Source organism: Panthera leo, chromosome Y (genome assembly GCF_018350215.1).
Source record: "Panthera leo isolate Ple1 chromosome Y, P.leo_Ple1_pat1.1, whole genome shotgun sequence".
Taxonomy (NCBI): Eukaryota; Metazoa; Chordata; class Mammalia; order Carnivora; family Felidae; genus Panthera; species Panthera leo.
Genome location: NC_056697.1, coordinates 8,580,644 through 8,604,283, shown reverse-complemented (window position 1 = coordinate 8,604,283; position 23,640 = coordinate 8,580,644). Strand labels below are relative to the sequence as shown.

The window sequence follows — 23,640 nt, the reverse complement described above, 5'->3', positions numbered from 1 at the left end:
CTCAATATCTTCTCCTCTGGGACCCTTATTATGTGAATGTTGGTGAGCTTGGTGTGCCTTAAAGCTGTTTTTAATTCTTTTTTCTTTTGGCTTCTCTGATTGGGTTAGCTATCCCAGGAAAGACTAAATATAGAAACGTATGTTGATTCTTACATAATTATACCCCTTTTCGGTTTGAAGTGCAGTGTTTGATCTAAAAAGGATCATATTACACCTTCTGTCTCTCTTTTGATGTCATAATATCAAAGAGAAAACAAACTTTTTGTTAAGCTCAGCTTTCACTTGGCAGCTATTTTCTTTTATATGTTTTACTCTATTGAATTTTATTATGAAAATGCAAGATTTTTCCATAAGCCTGAAATTTCTGATGAAATTATTTGCATTTTAAAAGTGCTAAACTCTTATTGCTTAGGGATAAAATGATTTAATTAACTCTTTGACAGATTTGGTAAGTTGAGAGACTAGCTGTTTTTAGGAGAACTTTATGTATGCTGACAGTAGGCTCCTAGCCTGTTTCAAACTCCTTGAAAAATAAAACACAGAAAAGCTCCTTGAAGCATACTTGGGAAATATGTAACTACTAAGTGTAATTAGAACCTGCCTACTTTATTTACACTACAGTTTTGAACAAAATAAAAGTACACACATACACCCTTCATTGTAATGACTTAGCATTGAACTTCTTATTTCATTGTGAATTTTCTCTGTGCGATGGGTTGTTCCACACAAGTTAGCAGTATTTTTCGTGTAATGAAATGTTGGTTGAATTGAAATACCACTTCTAAGAATCTTTTTCTAATATAGTTTGTATTTTATATCAGGCTGCTGCTGCTTCTTTTTTTTTTTTTTTTTTTCCTGTATTTATGTGTAAGCAGGGGGAGTGTTGAGAGAGGGGGCGTTGGAAAATCCCACTGGGGCTTCATCTCACAACCACAGTATCATGAGCTAAGCTCTTATCAGGAGTCAGAGGCTTAACCAACTGAGCCACCCAAGTGCCCCAGACTTGTTTCTTTTTATAGACAGTTTATCTAATAACATCATGAATATATGTATATAAGTATATTAATTATTGTCTTCAGCTAAAATCAATGAAACAGATACGTTTGGTCCTGGAGATGATGATGAAATCCAGTTTGATGATATTGGAGATGACGATGAAGACATTGATGATGTAAGTAGTGGATAAAACCTTGTGTTTATTATTTCTTTTATTTATGAATTACATACAAAGAAACCTTTAATCTGGGAATGTTGAACACTTAAATTCGGTATCTTGTTGAGATCACTCCTTTCATTTGAAAGTTCATTAATGTTCTGAAACCATCTAGTTACACATTTCTTTTCTCTGAGAAACCTTACAGGCCTTTGAAGCATTTCTTTCTGAAAAGAGCAATATTATTTCCTCTAACATAGATACTTCATGATGATAACTTGCTTTAATGAGAGGTAACTATTAAGAAATGTAGCAGTTTTGAGAATGTACCTTCTCCTAGATGAAATACTAGCATGTAAAAAGCTGGTTCTTGTTTGAACCAGCTTGCTGAAGCATTCAAATTGCAATATACTTCAAACCGGAGGTCTGTTGTCAACTTAATGTATTGGGATTACAATTTTATCACGTATCAGTGTTGTGTGGAACGTGGTTATTTCTCTTAGTGATAAAGCAGTTAGAGCAATAAAAGTAATAATGAATGTCTCACTGTTTTGCTGTTACTGTATGTAAATAAAATTCATCCTGATTTTCTTGGCATGTGTGGATGAAATAATTGGGATGGTGATATATCTTAGATTTCTATCAGGCTTAGACTTTTTTTTTTTTAATACCTCTGTAATAAAAAAGTAATTCAGAGACCACAAATCCAAAAATATTAGTGTTAAGTCTTGGATTTAATACTTGGAATTTAAAAATGTGTAGAGCATTTATTCCTGTCAAATACTGTGCAGCACAATTAGTAGAGTTGTTCAAAAATACAAAGCCAGTCTTTGGTAAGTGTAAGTTGAGCACCACACATGATGCTGATGCTGCTGTCACGTTGGTAATCATTGATCTAGATCGGGGATTTCCAGATCTTTTCATCCCCAACAAAGCCCTTTATTTTATTAAGAGCATTTTCAGACATTCAGAGAAGTTGGAAGTTTTCGAAGTGAAACGAACGCCTTTACATATAGTACCAAGATTAGACAATTTACATTTTTCTATACTTGATCTACCAGACCAGTCCTTCTATTCAGCTACAGCTCCATAGTATTTTTTAATATATTTCCAAATCATTTAGATTATTTCCATGAATTGAAGAAAATTGAGTACATACCTCCAGTGTAGCTTTTTACCAGATTTTTTTTTTTACCATGTATTTATGCATTTTTAAACATAGGGTACTATTTAATGAAAGTTGTATACATTTTAGGGGCACCTGGGTGGCTCAGTTGGTTATGCGTCCGATCTCTCAGTTCGTGGGTTCGAGCCCCACATTGGGCTCTGTGCTGATGGCTCAGAGCCTGGCGCCTGCCTCAGATTTTGTGTCTCCCTGTCTCTCTGCTCCTCCCCTGCTCATGCTCTCTCTTTGTCTCTCAATAATAAATAAACGTTTAAAAAAATTTTGAAAAAGTTGGATACATTTTAAAACATACCTAGAAGTAGGAAATAAAAAAGGATGAAGAAGAACATAATTGTTAAAATTTTCTTTATGTACCTTATTTGTGGACCATGAGCCAGAGTATTCTTATGACTAAATTAATCCTCTGACAGTAGGGTGATTATTTTCTGTGCCAAAACTTAATGTAACAATTGCATTGTGCATTAAGGACAGATATGAACTTTTTGACAGCTGAGTTAGGTTCAAAGGCTAGGTAGGAGCTGAAGTAGAAGTGTAAGTGAATATGAAGACGATATTTTGGCCTAGGACCCGACTTTCCTAATTTTTAATTTTTAAGGTACTTACAATTTAATTTTTAATATAATTTAATTTTTAATTTTTAAGGCGCTTATACTTCCACATGTGTGTTCCCACTCTCAAAATGTAAGATCTCAAGTCACCAGCATGAAAATAGAGAAGGAGATTGTAAATGTCATTGAGAATAATTTGCATAACATAACATTCTCAGAGAGTTCATAATGACTGCAACAGACAGGAATTGAGAAATACCTAGTATATAAAATTTTTCATTCAAAGGCTTTATATTTCAGATAGTATAAAGGGTCCTTATTATGCAGTAGACTATTTATTGTATTATAAGAATTAGTTTTCAGTGGATTTCATGTTTTTTTTCACTTACAGATCTAAATTGAACATGGTTTCTGAGGATTGTTCTACAATTTGGATTTTGGCTATCACACCTGTTAAAAGAAGACTAAAACATCATTTAGTATGAATGTATTTTGTTAAGACATGCTGATCTATTTTCATTGTGTAAAAGGATTATATTTCTCTAAAAACTGACTTAGCTGAATTATTTAAGTGAAATTTTATTGTTTGGATATAATGGAACTTAGGGGGAAAAGACTGTAATACCTGCTGTTAAACAGTAGAAAGAAACGAAGAAGAAGTGTCTTTTCCACTGTGACTATTTTATTGTAGTTAATAGGTGTTTTGAATAAATTGCCTTATCATCATAGGTTTTGGTAAACCATGTTCCAGCTAGTATGTTAACAGAATCTTTATGTATATTCGAGTTACCTAGATGTTCTGTAAGATTTTTGATATAATTTAAGGAAGGTGGAAGTCCACATTTAAAGTCAAGAAAGGGGGCTGTTTTCATATTTATGTGGCCATATGTATTTCATTCTAAGCTTGATAACTTACACATTATTTTCATCATTTTATGTTGCCACCATCATAAAAAAAAAAAAAAAAAAAAAAAAAAGCATTTCCGAATTGCATTTTTAGGACATCGGTTTAAATAACATTTTTCAATTTGTAATGTTAGTAGTTGCAAAAATTCAGGGCTAGGAAACCTGGTTATCTTTATATTTGAAGTATTGACATATAAGTTGGTAGTGTTTTTACTTAATATTTATAGAAAATTTTTCAAATAAGATAGCTCTGATTGTGAAATAAGTAGGATATTTCTTACACAGGAAAGGTTATGTTAACATATGTGATTTATTGTCAAAGTCATATGCATTGTAACTCATAATTTTGGACTTTATGAGCAATTAAATTACAATGTATAATGAAAAACTAATTTTATAGTAACTTCCATAAAGTAAGTTTTTCTTAAAGTATCCCTTAGCTGGGGTAGCGGGAACCAGCACTGAGAAATATAATAAAATGTGTTGTTGAGTGTATTTTTCCTTGCTTTGTTATTGGTGTATTTTATTTTATGTAGCAACTTCTGTGTGTATTTTAGTAGGAGTTTAGATCATAATCTTTCTATTTGACCTTCTGTTTATTTCAGAGTTATCAACTGTAATAAGGTGAAACCACTATAAGGTAGTGGTTAGTTACCACTACTAAGGTACTACCACTACTAAGGTAGTTACCACTACCACTGTTAAAGCTTACACCACATTAATGGAAAGGATTCATCAGGTAGTTTGTAAAGCATAGTTATTTTCCCGAGGAGTTTTTAGCAATGAGTAAATACACTTTGACCTGGTTTCAAAATTATAAATATAACAAATAGAGAGGAGAATAAACTTTCATATTGTTTCATCTCACTTTGCCATAATTTTACTTCCTAAATGTTACAACTTGAGCCAAATCTGATGCCAGAATACATACATAGTTAAATCTAAGAATAAGAAATGAAAATGCACAAATGTAGTTCATGGTTCTTTTCTGTGAAGTTCCTGAACATTTATCAAAGGTGGAATGTGTCTGAGACTGAGGAATTGTTTTTAATACTGTAAAGAAAATATCTGTGAAGAATTGAGTTACGAATTGTCTTCCAAGTAATCAAAACTTGCCTGATATATGTAGCCTTTTATACATAAAAGGATGCTATTGAATTTACATATTCCTCAACATTCTGCCAGGAATGTCAGAACTTTCATATGTGATGCAGTTTGTGTTAAGTAGAGAGCCACTCAAAACATCTTTTTTCTTACTTGTTCCTGTAACAAATATAGTTTGTCTAAAGATTTTCCTTATGTAAATTACACCAGTATTTGTGTTTGCTAGTTGTTATGGTCTGATTGTGCAGTCCTTAAAATTCTTCTGTTGAAACCTTAACATGGTTAAGATGATGATGGTATTAGGAAGAGTGTCCTTTAGGAGGTATTAGGGTCAGTGTTACAAAGAAAGTTTCAGAAGGCGCTCAGCAGAACACAAACAGGAACGACTGGCATGTGCATCCTGGACTTCCAGTATTCACAGCTGTGAGAAATAAAATTCTGCTGTTACAAGCCATCCAGTCTGTAGGATTTTGTTATACCCTGAAAAGACCAAGATTCTGATGATACAGAATTTCTTTCTTGCTGGTCAGGAACAGTCCAGCTTAATGTTTCATCTTGAAGAATACAGAATCATAATTAAACCGTTAGTTGGATTAAAGTTGTAGCTCAGGTACAGGATTCCAGGATTCCATGAGAGAGTTTTCCATTTTTTTGTGATGTATTCTTGATGAATGTTGTTTATAAACCTATCTTTCATCTAGACTATACAAATTGTCAGCATACGACTTCAAAGTACTCACATAATACTTTTTATTTTTGTAGGCTCAGTAGTGGTTCCCCATTTTATTTCTGACTTTAGAAATTTGAGTCTTAGTTCTTTTTTCTTAGTCCATACAGCTAAAGGTTAGTCAGCGTTATTGATCTTTAAAAAAAAAGTTTGTTTATTTTTGAGAGAGAGAGAGAGAGAGACAGAGAGAGAGAGAGAGAGAGAGAGAGAGAGAGAGAGAGAGACACTGAGCACAAGGTGGGGAGGGGCAGAGAGAGAGGGAGATGCAGATCCTGAAGCAGGGTCCAGGCTCTGAGCTGTCAGCATGAACCGTGAGATCTTGACCTGAACCCAATTTGCATGATTAACTGACTAGGCTACCCAGGTGCCCCAGTTGATCTTTTTGAAAACCAACTTTTGGTTTCAGTGATTTTCTCTATTAGTTTTTTTCTCTTTCACTTAACGTCTAATCTTTATTTTCTTCTTTGTAGCTTTAGGTTTTTCTTTTTCTGGTTAGTTAAGGTATAAAATCAGATCATTGATATGAGACCTTTTCTGCTTATTATGTTAAGGATTTATAACTAAATTTTCCCCCTTTTACTGATTTTGCTGTGGCTTGTATGCTGTAGTTTCACTTTAATTTGTTATTAAGTATTTTATGTTGTGATTTGTACTTTGATCCTTTGGTCGTTTGTGTGTGTGTGTGTGTGTGTGTGTGTGTGTGTGTGTGTGTGAAGTATTATGGCTTTCTTAATGTTTATTTTTATTAGTTTTGGTAGAGAGTGCACACAAGCGGGGGAGGGGCAGAGAGAAGGGGGAACAGAGGATCTGAAGCAGCTCTTACCTGACAGCAGCAAGCCTGATGCGGTGCTTGAGGCCAACGTGGGTCTTCATTCCACTAACCCTGAGATCATGACCTAAGCCCAACTTGGAGCCTTAGTGGACTGAGCCACTCAGGTGCCCTAATCCTTTGGTAGTTTAATAGCATGTTGTTTGACTTCCACAATTTTGGTATGCAGGACTCTGTATTATAAAATAGTCAAATATCATGTTATATAATTACCATTTATTTTGTTTGCATCTGAGGTTCTTCTATATGCATATTCATTTCAATACAATATTTAAGGTGCAATCAACCTCATCTAATTCAACACAGATTTAACTTGAAGATGGAATTCTCTAAGTTGCTTAAATTTCCTTTGTACGATGACTGTAAGAATGTTCAAGTGTTCTATAATCTTAGTAGTAGTTTAGAGTTTAAATATTGATAGGTCTGGTCATTTTATTCTCTTGTCCTTAATATACCTTTTTGCCATAGTATTTTAATACCAACTTAAATAAGATGTGTTCTTTCCTATTATAGTTGGAGTAATAAAGTCAGATGCAGACTATTTGCAATTCAAAAATATTAGGGGTGCCTGGGTAGCTCAGTTGGTTGAGCATCTGACTTTGGCTCAGGTCATGATCTCACGGTTTGTGAGTTTGAGCCCCATGTCAGGTTCTGTGCTGAGAGCGCAGAGCCTGGAGCCTGCTTTGGATTCTGTGTGTCTCTCTCTCTCCCTGCCCTTCCCCTGCTCATGTTCATGCTCTGTCTTTTTCAACTCTCAAAAACAAATAAAAACATTAAAAAATGAAAAAATAAAGTATTAAACAGCTCCTGCATCAGTTGGCTGTTTTTTGGTTTTTGATTTACAGGATCCTCTGTTGTTCATACTTCAAACGACTTTCTTTCTGTTTTTACGTTTATTTATTTATTTTTTTAGAGAGAAGCAGTGCAGTTGGGGGGAGGGAGGAAAAGAGAGAAAGAGAGAGAATCCCAAGAATCCCATGAGATCATGATCTGAGCCAAAATGAAGAGTTGGATGCTTAACTGACTGAGCCACCCAGGTTTCCCAGGTCATTAGTTTCTAATGAGAAACTGACAATCCTAAATTACTAAAATGAAAATACTATTTTATGTCATTCAATATATATGTTAAGGTCTGTTAGTGAAATGTATATTTTGGCCAACTTTTTATAACTTTTATCAGGACAGTCCTTTTCAGTATGTGTTTTGCTCTGTTTACGTGGAGGGTCACAAAATAGGAAGAAAATCAGAGTAAAAGTCCTGTTGCTATCTTAAGATACGAGGTTGTTAGGTAGAGGTTTAGTTGGATTTTCAAAGGTCCAAATAGGTTTTATCTTCTCTTTGACCCACCTACTAGATAACTGATAGAGATTTTATTTCTTTTATTTTTTTCTTCCAAGATTTTATTCAAATTCTAGCTAATTAACACAGTAATACTTATTTTTGAGAGAGAGAGAGAGCCCGAGAGGGAGAGGGGCAGAAAGAAAGGGAGAGCAAGAATCCCAGGCAGGCTTCAGGCTGTCAGCACAGACCCTGACTAGGGTCTGTGAGATCATGATCTGAGCTGCAATCTAGAGTCGGATGCTTAACTGACTGAGCCTCTTTCTTCCCCCCCCCTCCCCCTGCCTCTCCCCCTCCCCCTTCTCCCCCTCCCCCTCTCCCCCTCCCCCTCCCTCCCCTCCCTCTCCCTCCCCTCCCTCTCCCTCCCCTCCCTCTCCCCCTCCCCCCCTCCCCCTCCCCCTCTCCCTCTCCCCCTCCCCCTCTCTCCCTCCCTCTCCCTCCCCTCCCCTCCCCCTCCCGCTCTCTCTCCCTCTCCCTCCCTCCCTCTCTCCCTCCCTTCCACAGTTTTTTTGACAAATAGTTTCTTTTTTATTGCTGAAGGTTAGTTGACATACATGTTATATTCGTTTCAGATATATTATTCAGTATGATATTTCAACAATTCTATTAATTACTCTATAATCACAATCTGTCACCATGCAATGTTATTGCAGTATTTTGACTATATTCCATGTTGGGTATTTTCACCCAAGTGACTTTATTCTATAATTGGAAGTTTGCACCTCTTAGTCCCCTTGACCTATTTCACTCCTCCTGCTCCCTACCCCCTCCCAACTTCTCTTCTTGAAATCAAGAGTTTGTTCTGTATATTTTATTGTTTGTTTGGTTTTGGTTTTGGGTGGTACTTGTTTTGTTTCCGTATATAAGTGAAACCATGTGGTATTTATCTTGTGCTTTCTGAATTCTTTCATTTAGCATAAGAGCCTCTATTCTATGTTCATAACTGTTTCTGGAAATGAAAATGGCAAACATTTTTTTTTGTTGCTGAGTAATATTCAGTTGTGTGTTTATGGCATATATATGGTTACACACATATATAACATTTAAACGTTTTTGAATATAATTGACATGCAATGTGACATTAGTTTCAAATGGAGAACACAGTGATTCAACAATTCCATATGTTATGCTATGCTTACCACAAGTGCAGTTACTATCTGTCACCATATAACTGTGTTCTTTTTGTTGTGCCTTTCATCCCTGTGGCTTACTTATTCCATAACTGAAAGCCTGTGCCTCCCACGGCCCTTCTCTTATTTTCCACAGTCACTATCCCATCCCCTTTTGTAACCGTCAGTTTTATTCTATGTTTGTCGGTCTGATTGTGCCTTTTGCTTATTAATTTTTGTTTTTTTAGATCCCACATGTAAGTGAAGTTATATGGTATTTTCATTTTCTGTCTGATTTGTTTCACTTAACCATAATACCCTAGGTCTAGGTCCATATTGTCATAAATGTCAGGATTCCACATCCTTTTTTGTGTGTGGCTGGATAGATGTATCACTTCTTTATCTATTTATCTATTGACAAATAGATATTTATCTATTGATAGACATTAGAATCCTTCCTTATGTTTTCTATTTTAAATAATGCTGCCATAAACATAAGGGTGAAAATATGTTTAAATTTTTTATTTTCAGTACATTAAATTAACTCCTAAAAACAATCTAAAAGTGTACAGTTTTGCCTTCTTAAAAAAAATACTAAAAAAACATTTTAAAACCCCCAGCAGAATCTTGGCGTTTATAATTCAAAATCAGATTACCAGAATATTAAATATTTTAAAAAACTATGTCTTTTAAAAATATTTATAAAGTTACATTCAGTTTTGTGGAATTGTCATGAAAGAATGGCTCAAAACTGGGAATGTTCCTTCATTCCTACAAATAAAACCTGACCAATACAATCTGTGAAGATTCTTGAATACGTGAGGTGTTCGATGTAAGTATCAAAGCCTTCACCTTCCTTCGTGTAAGAACTTAATGCATATGAGGGGTTGGTTGTAGTTCCTGGGGCTGACTGATGGCGCATTGAGCTTTCCTCCACCTAGAACAGTGTAGCAAGAACAGTTGGACCTTTGGGCTCCAACTCCAAGTATGTGGTTTGGAGAGCATTGTTAAAGACTTTTTCATTCAGAACTTTGGGACTTTGAAAATTGAGCATCTTCAGAACCCATGGTTTTAAATGTCACCTGACTCATTCTTTGGGAGTAATCTGCATTTTGGGAAGGACATCCACCTGCTCAGTTTCCACAGGTCCATCCTCTGGGAAGGAGACCGTTTCCCTTTTAAACCTCAATATAAAAACTCAATATATATGCCATCAGTAACCATTATGTAAAACTGTCAAGGCATCAAATAACCCACCACAGAAGCAGGAAGACTACAAAATGATGAGGAGTGAGGAGAGCAACCTGAGTCCACTGGGCCAGCACTTCTCAGGGACACTGGAATGAGCCCAGAGCACGGGTTGGTCAGATCCAGATTGATTAGGTCTGCCGGTGCTCCTGCTGGTCTGCTGTGTGACACTGGGCAGAGCTGCTAGGCCGCCTGGCACCTCCACACATAGTATAGTGCAAACTAAGCTACAGTGACTTCTAGATAGTGAATTAAAACATTGAACCTACTACCTACCAAATTCACAAAGCTGACTCTTGTAATCTTCTGGAGACTATAGGTGACGCTGGTTGTTTTTTATTTATTTTTATACCCAATCACATAAACTGCTTTGAAGAAAATAATTTTGTCTTTATTTAAAGAGCTCTCATTTTGTCAGTGCCCTTAAGCAATTATGAGTTTCATCATTTAAACACTTTCCAACTTTCAATATTACCATGAAATAAATATGAGAAAAGGTAGAAGATTGAGTGTTTCGCTAAAAAAAAAAAAAAGAAAGAAAGAAAAAAGATGTAGCAGTTTTCTTTATCCCAACATTGTATTCTGCTTCCATCTGTACTTTCCACTTCCCTCATTCTTAGAGACAAAAAGATGGCGTTAGAAACTTTGATATGTAACAGGCTACATAGAGAAAAGAGGTTATTTCACACCTATTTGGTTGCTACATTTAGAAGCTGATCCTGTGATTTTAACAAAATGACTAGGTAGTTGAAAGAATCCATCAGATCTGTGTTTCTGAGAAAATGAGCACATTTGAGGAAATGCAAAATGCTCTTTAGGCTTACTGACTTTAGTTGCTTTCAGAGAGAAATTTATCAGAGAAAATATTCTCACCAAATATTCTCAAGTCCAAGTATGGAATTCACTTGGGAAGGAATCTCACAGATGAGAATTGTGAGAGTCCTGTGTATCTCACATGTTTTATAGTTCTTACCTTGGAATGGCCACACTGAAGACATCATACCACACAGACCCTTTCAAAGATGATTGAGAATTTTTCTAAGACCTTTGATGACTAGTACACAGCCATACAATGTCTGGACTTGAAACAATTTGAACGTCATAATTTCAATCAAAGCTCCTGTTCTAACATTTTGTTGTATAGAACACCTCTAATATTTGTCAAAATAGGAGACACTTTCATTTCCCAATAGTGACCATTAAAACAAAAACCTTAAATATGATTTTTTTCTTTTGTTATAAGTTCTTTTTAACAATTTTACTCTGTTGAAATAAGACTTACTTTAAATAGTTGCTTAGCAAAAGCTTTTAAAGCTTGGCTTTTAGCACACATCCAGGCCACTCTAATGGCCTGAAGCAATACTAAAAATCATAAAAATCAGTGAACATTCCCAAGTTTTCCTTTCGCATTACATGACAAGTTCCAGGATCATACTCTTTAAGGCAAAAGTGTGTCAGTTCTCATTATTTGGACATTTTGTAAGGTTTATAATTAAGAGATCACTATATAACATCCCCCCCAAAAGTTGTTATAAACATCGCCATCACTTCAAAACTGTATTTAATACTGTGAACCAGGAAGAGAGGTAAGCATAAAGAGGCCTGTCTACTCTGCATCGCTCACAAATGAAACACTACTAAAATAGAATTCTAAAGAAAATTCTTCTGAAAGCTTTTCATAAAAATATGCAACACCATTGCTTTGGTTTCCTCTGCATCCAGGAAACTAATCATAAAATTTGAACCCTCACGTTACCATGCCTCAAATTCTATCTAGGGTATTCTTTTTTTTTTTTTTTTTTTTTTTTTTGATTTAAAATTTAATTAGCCAACATACAGTGCAATATTGTTTTCAGGAGTAGAATTCAGTGACTCCTCACTTACAACACCCAGTGCTCATCACAAGTGCCCTCATTAATAACCATCACCCATGTAGTCCCTCACCAACTTACCTCCCTCCAGCAACCATCAGTTTGCTCTCTATTCTTGAGTCCCTTGTGGGTTGTTTCCCCCTCTTTTTTCCCCTCCCCATGCTCGTCTGTTTTGTCTCTTAAATTCCACATGAGTGAAATCATATCGTATGTCTTTCTATGATTGACATTTTGCTCTCAAAATGTGTGAAAGATTTCATTTTGGGGGATGACTGAGTAATATTCCACTGTATACCTATCCACATCTGTATCCATTTACTAGTCAATGGACATTTGAGCTCTCCATAGTTTGGCTATTGCTGATCGTGCTGCTGTAACTCCTAGGGTACATGTGCCCCTTCAAACCTATATTTTTGTATCTTTTGTGTAAATACCTGATAGTGGAATTTTTGCATTCTAGTGCTTTCAATTTTTTCAGGAACCTCCACACTGTTTTCCAGAGTGACTGCACCAGTTTGCATTCCCACTAACAGTGCAAGAGAGTTCCCCTTTTCTCCACAGTTGTCAACAGCCGTGGTTTCCTGAGTTGCTTATTTTAGCCATTCTGACAGGTGTGAGGTGGTATCTCAGTGTGGTTTTGATTATTATTTCCCTGATGATGAGTGACATTGAGCATCTTTTCATGTGTCTGTTAGCCATCTGTATTTCTTCTGTGTTGTTATAAACTTTCCTCTCAGAAATGCTTTTGCTGCCTACCAACTATTTTGGACCATTATATTTTTATTTTCATTTTTTCCACATTATTTTTCATTTCTTCTTTGATTTCTTCATTGACTCATTCATTCTTTAGCAGCATTTCATTTAACCTCCATATAATTGTGTTCCTTCCAAGTTTTTCTTGTGGTTGATTTCTACTTTCATAGTACTGTTATCAAAAATGATGCATGATAGGACTTTAATCTTTTTTAATTTGTTGAGACTTGCTTTGTGGCCTAATATATGATCTAGTCCAAAGAATGTTCCATGTGCACTTGAAAAGAATATGTATTCTGCTGTTTTATGATGGAATGTTCTGATTATATCTGTTTAGTCCATCTGGTGCAGTGTGTCATTCAAAGCCATTGTTTCCTTATTTATTTTCTGTTAGATGATCTGTCCATTGATAGAAATGGGGTGTTGAAGTTCCCTACTCTTATTGTGTTACTATTGATTAGTTCGATTAGTTCCTTTATGTTTGTTGTTGTTTTATATGTTTGGGTGGTCCCATGTTGAGGGGCAGGATTGTTTACAACTGTTAGAACTTCTTGTCAGCCCTGCCACTGCAGAGCCTGGCCCAGGGCTTGATACCATGAATCTTAAGATCGTGGCCTAAGCTGAAACCAAATTTCAGATGCTGAATGTACTGAGGCACACAGGCGCCCCTTTGGGTACTTTATTCAAATTAATTTGTGATAGAGTTATTTTTATTTGGCTTAAAAATAAGCTTTTTGGGGCACTGGGTGGCTCAGTCATTTAAGTGTCCGACTTCAGCTCAGGTCATGATCTCACTGACAGTTCCAAACCTGCTTGGGAGTCTCTCTTTCTCTCTCTCTCTCTCTCTCTCTCTCTCTCTCTCTCTGTCTCTGTCTCTGTCTCTGTCTCTCTCTCAAAAAAAAAAAAAAAAAAGGCTTTTCTAATTTAGTATTTTTTAGACTGGCAGAAATATTGGTGCTAACCCAAATATTTGTTAAGTTTATGTGACTGGGGTTAATTTACAGTAAAAAAAAAAAATCATAAAATTCACTTTAAGTTTATAAAGTATGCCTTCAGATTTGCCAGCATTAAGCATAATACAGACATACAACTTTTATTCTATATGGGCTTAATAAGTAAGTTCATGTTATTATTTCTGTTACAAAATTTGCAAGCAAGAAAAATAACTCAGTATGATGACTTTTAAAAAATGTTTTACGATATTTTCATGAGTAATCCAAATATATTAAAAAATAAAAGCAAGGGATTTAGAGAGGTGTAAGTGGAATGAGATTTCTGGTGAAGTTTTCAGCAATGCTATAGCATGTATAGTGAAATGGTTTCCCTAAATCTTTTGCTAACTTGAAACTTTAAAGTTTGCTAAGGTAAATTGTGGATAGTCATTGAGTATCTAGATCATTTTCAGATAAGATAGAGTAATGAACCGTTAATAATTGAACATAGGTTTATCTAGTTTTGGCTTTATATAACAGAGAAATTGAATATATTAGTAAACATTTTCCATGGAACAAGGAAATATTTACTAAGAGGAATAGCATGCTTCTGCAATTTATAATGTACTTATAAGTTTGACAGTGCTAGCGTAAAGATGCTAGTGTAAAATGCTAGTGTAAAAGACATCCCACAATTGCCTGCTAGGCATTTCACTAGAAATTAAGGATTTTAAGGGTTAAGAATTCTAGTAAATATGTATGATAATATAAACTACTTAGAAATAATAAGGGTGAAAGGAAACAATTGTTTATGAAAACTAGGCAAGGAAATACAATAAGTAATTGTTCCAGAATGAGAAAAAATGTAAAAGACAAAAATCTAAATGGATGTAAAAAAAAGTTATAAACAGTTTGTGGAACAGCAATCTAGGGAAGGAAACTTTATGTAACATCAAACTCTCTAATAATGGATGGATTTATTTGTTGCTTTTCAAATAAGTTTTAAGAGAGGCACCTGGGTGGCTCAGTCTGTTAAGCGTCCAACTTTGGCTCAGGTCATGGTCTCGCGGTTTGTGAGTTCGAGTCCAGCGTGGGGCTCTGTGCTGACAGCTCAGAGCCTGGATCCTGCTTGGGATTCTGTGTCTCCCTCTCTCTCTGCCCCTCCCCTGCTTGTGCTCTCATTGATACAATGTTGGCACAATGTTTAATGGTATGATAAATCCCTAATTGTCTCAGCCAAACACAAATCCATGTGGTTTTGTTTTGGAGGTTTGTCTGTCTCAAAGGTGATACTTACCAAATGGAAGAGTGTGGACGTGGGAGTATAAAAGTTCAAGATTCAAGCCTTCGTTCTCACTTAGATGGCCACTTCTTGTAGTATCTTGGATTAATGACTTAAATTCTCAGAACTTTACTTTTACATTAGTTTAAGAAAGTGGGAGTAATAATTCCAATTTTATGCAGTTGTGTTTGGAGGACTGCACATGCAAGGGCACTCACTGGTCCTGACACATCAACAAAAGCTAGAACATGAAGAATTGATGAAGCAAAATATATCAAACTGGGTTTTTGTATGTAAGTGACACAAAAGGAAATTAGTGTAATTAGGACACCTGGTAGAAACTCTCACCACATCCTCTAAGATGGAAAGTAGTGTGCTGCTTGTTAGACCCCAAAAGTCACTAGTTGATGCAGGACGGTGTAGCTGAAATGATCTTTATATAAATAAAGTTAGCTTTAAGTCCTGTCTGGCTATGTGTTGGGGACCACCTCATCTGGGACAGGAGCTTTTTGTCAATCTCAGGCCCTCACAAGCAACAACATATTTAAATGATGAATTATATCGAGGTATATTCCAAGTCCTCGACCATCATACTTAGACTTTCAGGGTGCTATAGACTGATGGTCAATTTCCTGAGGTGTCTAGGAGTGGAGAAGGGGATGGGAGCTCATGTTCCCATACATTTAATCTACTTGCCTTGGGACTTTTCCAGTATCGTGAAATGATGTGAGATGTGAAAAGCGCATGCCTGCCTGGCCTGAGACAACTGCTTTTACTCTTCAAAAAAGAAAATCTATCACGTAGAGGGGCCAGACCCTGATTGAGGAGTGTAATTTGCAGAGGTTGGAGTTTATTTTGCCAAATTATTTGTTACATTTCCTGATACATAGTGATAATTTTGGAGTAAATGCTTTTTCTAAAAGGTAACCATTATTCATGAACACTGTGTCACTCAACTAAAGGGCATACAGTGGGTAAGTATATTTAATTTCCTTATACTGAGCATTCAAAGTTTTCCCTTACACAGAACCTGTGGGAAAGAGTAAGCACACACTTGGAAACTCTTTCTGCTTACAGATGTGTAAAGAAACCATTTTTTAGAGTAGAGTTTCACTTAAGCACAGTTAGAGAGAATCTCAACCAGATGTGTTAAAAGTCACTTTAATCTTCCAAGATGTGGGTATTTCAGATTTCCCCACGCCCATGTATGTATTTCAGTAACAGTAGCCTGAAAATCATCTAGTCATAAAAGAATGTTACTTGGTACTATTCAGTTTGGAGGGGAAGAATGTTTTCTTTGGGAGAACAATAAAAAAAGAAAATGATCAGAAAAAAATAATAGGAAAGTGGGTATCCTGGGTTGTCTGCTGTAGAGTCTAGGAGGAATCTGTTCAATTAAGGTAACACCCCTGGGAGAGGTATCCAGAAGTAGAAGTGAAATCATCAAAGTGATCTGAGAAATACAGAAAAATGTATAGCATGGTTTTGGAAGCCATAAAGAACTGAATCCCTGCTGGGAAAACAGCAGTGAAGAGTCTAGATTTTATTCAGCTCTTGCTGTCTTGAAGATGGGTTAGACCAGTGGACTGATGAATACTGTGTTGTTTTGTTTGTTTGTTTTTGTTTTTTGAGTTGAGTCATAAGTTAACATGACTTACAGTTCCTCCCAGTAAAGTGAATTGTGAGGTAGTTTTTAAGTGCATCAACAAAGCTGTGCAACCACTGCCCACAAGGCAATACAGGGTGTTGAATGTTTAGCTTTTAGATGACATATATTTCACATGCTGTTCAGTTTACCCTTCAAAGTGTAAGATTCAGAGGGTTTTCGTACATTGCAAAAGTTGTGTAACCACCACCAATCTAGAACAAAGAAATTAGGTTATTTAGTAGAAAGGATCATATATTCTGCTTGTTCTTGAGTTTTAGTAAACAGTTTGAGGATGAGTGAAAATAGTTTTTAATGGATAGGTTGTTTGTACTGCAAAGTGTTCTGTTGCATAACTACCACTGGTAAATTAATAGGAGAAATCTGATCATTTTAGTAATTTCAGTTCCATCCTTGTTTCTCTAGAAAATACAAAAAAAGGAATTTTTACATTTCTGCAGTAAGTGGAAGCCCGGAACTGAAATTGTCTGTCACCTGATTTCCTCCTTCTCAGGATCACGGATGGCGTTGCCCGGGAAGTGGAGAGGTATTTTTCCTTCACAGCGGTTTGTCTGAGTAAAGTGGGCTGCTTTGGATTCAACGTTATCTGCTTTCATCCTGAGAAAAGGGCTGATCGTATTTCAACATTATGAGTCCATAGTTGTTGGGTGGAAATATTTTTGTGCAGCCCCGTGAAATTCCATTTTGGCGGCTGGGGTTAGAGAACGGCTGGGTCTTGCCTCTCAGCTGGAGGTCATACTGCCCCACGCTGACGGTTAGCACCCAAGTTCTTAGGCATTGGATTAGTGGTGTTTGACACGTGAGTTCATTCTTGAGTGCCTCGCCCAATATTGCCAATAAAGTACGATTAGGTCCTGTCGACCTATTTAAAACGTGTTCTATGGCTGCGAAAGCAATGACAGTCTTCCCGGCAGACGCTAAGGTAGGAGTCGTGCACGTCTCTTCTATACTTTTCTGGCAGGAGGAATCATTGAACGATGCTTTGTTCTCGGAATCTGGTAATACCAGGTTTGACCACGTGACACGTTAAATGCATTATTTTTAATGGCAATATAATGCCCATCATTGTCTTTTCAGCCCGAAGCCCAAAGAAGCACTTGAAGCATTGGACGCGCTACAAACCAATGACTGTCTTTGTGAGTATAATTTTATTTGCTCCCTAGTCATAAGTAGTCATAAGTAGGCACAGGCCTAATGTTTGTTACGTTCTAGAAGCAGTGTTCAGTTCATTCCTTATATGGGGCTTTCATCTTGGTTGTAGTATATAGGCTTTTACAAAACTTCCATTGTACTCTCTTTCAAATAGTACCCTAAGAGTGACACCTAGGTGGCTCAGTTTGTTAACTGCCTCACTTCGGCTCAAGTCATAATCTTCCACTTGGTGATTTTGGAGCCTCCTTTGCATTCTGTGTGTCTCTTTTTTGCCCCTCCAGCACTCACACACACATGCTCTCTGTCTCTCAAAAATAAATAAACATTAAAATTTTTTTTAAATAAAAAAAGTACCAAAAAAAAAAAAGAAGAAGAAGAAGAAGAAGAAGAAGAAGAAGAAGAAGAAGAAGAAGAAGAAGAAGAAGAGAAGAAGAAGAAGAAAGAGAAAAGAAACACAAAAACTGTTGTCATCCGCATTAGAAACTATGGGCTAGAGGGCTTTCTGAGCCTCTGTTACCTTCAAGTTTGACTCTATTCTCTCACCCATAATTTTGCTGAGAATTATGGCATTCCATCATTTACTATCTGCTTATTCACAGACTCATGCACACTAGACATGTATTATACCATAGGATATGCTCAGCTACACTGACCACCACCATTGCTGCCACCATCCCTGTCTTGTTGAGGCTTTTATCTCACTGGGAGAAGAGACAAGTTTACCACATGTGCACAGGTACATGTGCATAGGTGCACATGGTAAGGGTGTCAGGAATGGAGGTGGAGTGATTACAGTTTAAAAAACGGTGACACACCCAAAAAAAGCTCTGTTTCTTCTTTTAAAGTTTTTATTTACTTTTGAGAGAGACAGAGAGCACAAGCAGTGGAGGGTCAGAGAGAAACAGGGAGACACAGAATCCAAAGGAGGCTCCAAGTTCTGAGCTGTCAGCACAGAGGCTGACATGGGGCCTGAACTCACAAACCGAGAGATCATGACCTGACGTGAAGTCAGATGCTTAACTGATTGAGCCACCCAGGTGCCTCGAGCTCCCCACTTTAATTGATTGATTGATTGATTGATGGATTGATTATTAATTAGTTGATTAATTAGTTAATTAATTAATTGAGAGACAGACCAAGCAGCGGAGGGGGAGACAGAGAGGGAGAGAGAGAATCCCAAACAGGCCCCAAGCTACTAGGACAGAGCCTGATGTAGAGCTCTAACTCACAAACCATGAGATGATGACTTGAGCCTAAAGCAAATTGGATGCTTAACTGACTAAGCCACCCAGGCGCCCCTCGAGCTCCCCACTTCAGAGTGGGCTTGCCGGGCCCAGTGGCAACAGAATTAACAAATGCGGTGTAGTTCACATTAAAAAAGGAGTTGAGTGGCAGTACATTCAATTATCACAAGTAAGTAAATTCACTTAGTTGTAAATGAGTTATATTAAAAGTTAAAAGAGCTGCTAAGTTATTGAACCTAAGTTACTGATTTCAAAGTAAAAGCCACAGGACACACAAAAAGGGGAGGCAGTTGGGTGAGGAATCCCCATACCCCAGAGGTAGGTGGTAAGTGATGGTACTTAAACTGAACCTGGAAGGTGGGGCAGCACTTGACAATAAGCTCAGAGTGCCTAGAGGCACAGTACTGCAGGAATCCTACCCAACTAATTAAAAGTTTCTTGGGTCACAAGGGTCTGACAAGGAAGAGATAGACAATACCTACCTGGCACAGTTTGTCTTCAGTGGATATAGTGAGACTAGAGAAGAGTAGTGAAGCCACTCAGAAAGGTTTGGCTTTCTGAGGACAGAGATAATGCAGTTAAAGACAAATGGGGGAAGTTTTGTGAGAATGTGCTAAAATGCGAAGGATTTTAAGCAGGAAGAAATGTGAGTTACTTGTTGGAGATAATATCCAGCCCCACGGGTTAATATGAGAGGCACTTGGTAACTCATCTGATGGATTATTTATTTAGCCTTTTTGGCACCATTTGAACTCCTGGGTAACAGAAATCTGTGTCCCTTGTCATGAGTTTACCAGAGAGAGCACTTTGGAGATCTGAGTAAATGACCTATTTCTGTCAGATTCTGCTTCAAGTGCTACATGTGCAACTGACACATAGTACACTGTTTCCTCAGTTACTACAAAGTGAATGAGTGGGGACTCCTTGCAGAATACTTAGGGTAAACATGCTGGGAACCTGGTACCAGTCTTTTCACAGATAATCATGCAATCAGTGATCATATGTGTTTTAAAAGGAGATTAAAAAAAAAAAAAAAAGTTAAATAGATGCCCTGCAAAGGAAGCTTAAGAACAGTTTCTGTTGAAAAGGATTCCTGTATGAACCTGAGTTTCAGAGATTTTTGAGGGCTAGTTCTTATGAGTGAGACATCTCTCTCTATAACCATGTCTAAGGTTCTAAAGTTCAAGAGTGTACTGTATATACTGTATAGCACCGTGCCTGGAGTAAGTGAGGATTTTACATATACTGGAATCAAGTAGCAAAAGCAAGTATGAAGATTGAGACTGTGCAACTCAGACTATTGCAGTGTGAACTTGACAATACTTGAACTGGTAAACAGTGAAGAAAGGTAGAAGGAAACACATGTATTGATCTAGCAAAGTTCAGAGGTAATGGGCGTCGCTTGTTTTGAATTTAGACTGGAATTGCAAGTGGCTTGTTTTGAACCGAGACTGGAATTGCAAGAGAATACTGGGATGTTTCAGATGGGCTGTGAACACAGCATTAGACATAATTAAGGTGCAGTGGTGTGTTCAGCGTCTGGGAAGGTGGTGGTAGTGCCAGAGGTGCTTGCATAAAGATAAAATGGAGAGTTGGGTTGTGAGCCTGGATTGTAGTGTGAGGTGCACAAAGTGAAATTTCTGTTTGAGGGGACTCCAGATCTTCTTAACAACACAGACCCCTCTATTGGATTAATGAACTCCTGTCATGGATTCCTCTTCCCCACAAGAACTAAAGTCCAGTTTAACTTCTTCTAAACTAAGGCACTTCATCTGCTAAATCTGGGTAATCTTTACCCAGACAGATCAGATAATCTCTTCATTTTCTTTTGCAGACACCTTGTCCATCTGTGGGATCCTGCAACCAAAAGAATGCTCCCCCTCATAATCTTTCCCCAAAACAGATTCAAGTATGCATTCATTGGAGATGAAGTAAACATAGTAGACATAGACTTAAGCATTCTCAATCCAATTTCCACAGACACATTGGGTCTTCCTGGGAGGGGTGAGCAGAAGAGGGAGATAGTTTACATCTCAATGAGGTGAGCTCAGAGAGGTGGTAGAATTCCAGAGTTATGTCCTAGCAGTTTGTGCACCTTTTCTAACTATAGCAATGCGTTGAATACTTTTTAACGGGTTGTGAAAGCCTGGGAGTATTTGGAAGGTGGGGATTCTTGCTTTATCAGGGGTGTTCAGGCCAAAGGGGTGTTGAGGTCTGGACCAGGACTTCTGCAGCATCCAGTCACTTATTTAGTAAAGATCCTTCCATTTTTCCTTTGTCCTTCTTGTTATTGTTACATTCTAGCTCTTTCCTTCTCAAAATCGGAAACCCAGAGGCAGGGCTAATGATGAGTAAGGACACAGAGTAAGTAAATGGAAAATGGGTTACGCTATTGTATGAGAAATCTAGCATGCCTTGGTTGCTTACATGTGTGATGGTTGAGCATTCATTTGTGTGTGTGTGTGTGTGTATGTGTGTGTGTGTGTGTGTGTCTGTGTGTGTGTGTGTGTGTGTGTGTGTGTGTGTGTGTGTGCGTGAGCGTGGGGAGGGGTGAAGGAAGGAAGAGCATGCACACACCTGAGTGGTTGCATCTATCTTCTCCTTGGAATCTTGACTGCATTAACTCAAAGAGGTCTCTAATGGCCATTGTACAAGAACATAGGAGCCATAAGTATAGTCACTTCCACTTCTAGCACGTACTAGGACAGGTCCAGGTGTTGGTTGTTTTCATTCAAGCACATCCATCGAGTATTGAGGATTTCCAGCCTAGTAAAATACTGTTGTGTTCAGTGCAGCATAGTGTTTTTGCTGCCTAGGCAAAAGCATCTTTGCTTTAGTGATGTACCATCATACCTGTTTCTGATCAGACATCATCAGCATCAGGAAGACAGGAGAGCATTTCTGCTCAGTGTATGACCCCAAGGGCTGTTTTGCTGTTTCACTGTGTCTCACACACACAGCAGAACAGGAAAAAGTGAATAATGGGAGTCAAGACACATGGACTTGGCTGTCCACTTGGGAATTTGGACCAAATTACAGGGATATTTGTCTGGGACCTAGTGGTCCTAGGGTCAGATTTCCTTGTTCTGCTTTGTGGTTGGTTTATTCAGGCATATACAGTCCACCAAAACTTCTATAAGAGTGAATTCGCACATAAGGATATTTCTGAATTGAACGATAATTCATTAGTGTACTCTTTTACAAACAGGATGTTGTTTCCTTATAGAAGAATCATGAAGATCTAAGTAAAAGTCCTGAGTGCCGCGTTCATTAATTATATGACTTTGGCAAAAGTGTGTAACTTCTCTTGAGCCTCCCGTTTTCTTGGTAAATGGTAATAATACACTTTCTCATCAGGGCACTCTAAAGATTCAGTGAGTGTCTTACTAACAGTGCTACCTGGCATTTTCTTGATACAGAATAGACATCCTGCCTCCTGCCCTCCCCACACTTGACAGCATTTTGAGGAAACTTTCAAGGGATTTCCCCTTTTGTAAAGAGAATTCCAATCTTTCTTCTGGTTAGGGAATACCATGTTGGAAAGCAGGATCACCCCTGAAGTATCCATTCCTCTTTTCCCCGTAGTTAAGATCCTGAGGTATTCCTCAGGTATTCCTGTTTCACACATAACCCAGTCACCTTTATAGTATGTACACCAAATGCCATCTAAACATGATCCGCATTCTGTAGGTGACTATCAGTATATTCAGTCAGAAATTGTTTTCACTTTATGTGTTTTACTGATTTGTTTTTCATTTTTCTCCAAGTTTATTTCTTTGGGAGAGAACATGTTAGTATGTCTATAGGCAGACCAAGCATTTTCTCATTCAGGTAATGCCTTGCTTTGTTGGTTTCTCCCTCTCCCCCATCTCCAGACCTTTCTCACTGCTTTGGTAAACCACTTCAATCAAGATCCATTCTCCTTTTGTGCATGGCTCCAGTAAGGAGCTACTTTCTTTTACCTGTGAGAACTAGGATTAGAATCCTGTAAGGTGTTGAGTTGTCCAGCTTGATGGGTCTGTTGTGTCAACTCTGGTGACTGCTCTTCTGGTTTTATAAAGAAGTCACATCTTAAGAGACCACACAGATTAGTAGTCACTGTGAATTTTTCAAAGGGCAGGGATGGAGAGAGAGAAGGAGATATCTGGCGTACTATGTTTACCCACTGGTCCAACCACACTGATCAGCCACCACATAAAAGCCTGTGTCCTGAAAGATATTAAGAAGTAGCAGAAGTTTGAAGTACTTACTTTGGATTTGAGAGCTTGACCTTCTGCCATACGCTGAGACATTTGAGGAAGTGATGTTTGAGCTTGTTTGCTGGTTGATTCTGTGGGCAGACAATTACGGAACTTTCTGTATCACTGTCCTATGTAGCTTGGCTCAAGCCAAGGGTTCAAGGGCACAAGACTGTAGAGTGGACCACTGCAGGCTCCCAGGACCTTGACGATGGCTGAGACCCACTAGGGACCTTTATCACACCAGCATGATATACCTTAGTGGAGAGACAGAACAGTCAAACACCACCAAACCAAACTAAAGCGCAACAACTACAAAAATCAGGAATGGGATGATTTGGGGTCTTGTGAGGA

The 23,640-nt window shown here is 37.6% G+C and overlaps 1 pseudogene; it reads left to right on the top strand.

Annotated features, from left to right (window-relative positions):
* Positions 1–432: 432 nt before the first annotated feature.
* The window catches only part of LOC122212652, a 52,549-nt pseudogene continuing 29,341 nt past the window's right edge, over positions 433–23,640 (top strand).